General features: G+C 46.6%; 1 protein-coding gene across 1 annotated transcript in view; it reads left to right on the top strand.

Annotated features, from left to right (window-relative positions):
- Positions 1 to 1,309, top strand: part of DPP3 (dipeptidyl-peptidase 3) — a gene marked incomplete at its 3' end in the record, with an annotated part of 37,513 nt that overhangs the window by 30,051 nt on the left and 6,153 nt on the right. The window lies entirely within an intron of this gene.

Raw genomic sequence — 1,309 nt, 5'->3', positions numbered from 1 at the left:
CAGGTTCATGCCATTCTCCTGCCTCAGCCTCCCGAGTAGCTGGGACTACAGGCGCCCGCCACCATGCCCGGCTAATTTTTTGTATTTTCAGTAGAGACGGCTAAAAGACACCGTGTTAGCCAGGATTGTCTCCATCTCCTGCTCTCGTGATCCACCCACCTCAGCCTCCCAAAGTGCTGGGATTACAGGTGTGAGCCATTGTGCCTGGCCAAACTTTTTGTATTTTTAATAGGGACGGGGTTTCACATTGTTAGCCAGGATGGTCTCGATCTACTGATCTCGTGATCTGCCCGCCTCGTTCTCCCAAAGTGCTGGGATTACAGGCATGAGCTACTGCGCCCGGCCCCAGTGTCTGTTTTAATATTATTTACGGTATACATACTTTATCTTGTATGTGTAAGAAATGTTTTATCTTATTTTTATTTTATTTATTTATTTTTTTTGAGATGGAGTCTCACTTTGTCACCCAGGCTCGAGTGCAGTGGTGCAATCTTGGCTCACCACAACCTTCACCTCCTGGATTCAAGTGATTCTCCTGCCTCAGCTTCCTGAATAGCTGGGACTACAGGCACCACCATCATACCAGCTAGTTTTTGTATTTTTGTAGAGACAGGGTTTCACCATGTTGGCCAAGCTGGTCTTAAACTCCTGACCTCAGGTGATCCGCCCGCCTCGGCCTCCCAAAGTGCTGGGATTACAGGTGTGAGCCACCACACCCAACCAGAAATGTTTTATTTTATAAAGGGTAATGGTCATACCTGCCTTGTTTACATGTCAAATGAGATAATCAAATGAGAAACATTAGCTTTAATTTTGTGGGCATTTACTCTGTGCTAATCATTGATCTGTGTTTCTCACTCATTCAGTGCATTAACACTGTGAGAGAGCAGAACTATTCCTGTTTATAGATATTCCTGTTTAGGTATTAATGATAGAGTGGTTTAGTAACTTGTGCAAGGTTACACGGCCTGTGACAGGGCCCAGCATTTTGCAGGGTGTCTTAGTCTGTTTTGTGCTGTTGTAACACACCAAAATACCAGAGGCTGGGTGATTTATAAAGAACAGAAATTGGCCAGGTGTGGTGGCTCACGCCTGTAATCCCAGCACTTTGGGAGGCCAGGGCAGGGTAGATCACGAGGTCAAGAGATGGAGACCAGCCTGGCTAACACAGTGAAACCCCATCTTTACTAAAAAGACAAAAAATTAGCCGGACGTGGTGGCATGCGCCTGTAGTCCCAGCTACTCGGGAGGCTGAGATAGGAGAATTGCTTGAACCCGGGAGGCGGATGTTGCAGTGAGCCAAGATTGT

This window comes from Colobus angolensis, unplaced genomic scaffold (assembly GCF_000951035.1).
Source record: "Colobus angolensis palliatus isolate OR3802 unplaced genomic scaffold, Cang.pa_1.0 Scaffold21, whole genome shotgun sequence".
Lineage (NCBI taxonomy): Eukaryota > Metazoa > Chordata > Mammalia > Primates > Cercopithecidae > Colobus > Colobus angolensis.
This window is presented reverse-complemented; position numbering and strand designations above follow the sequence as displayed.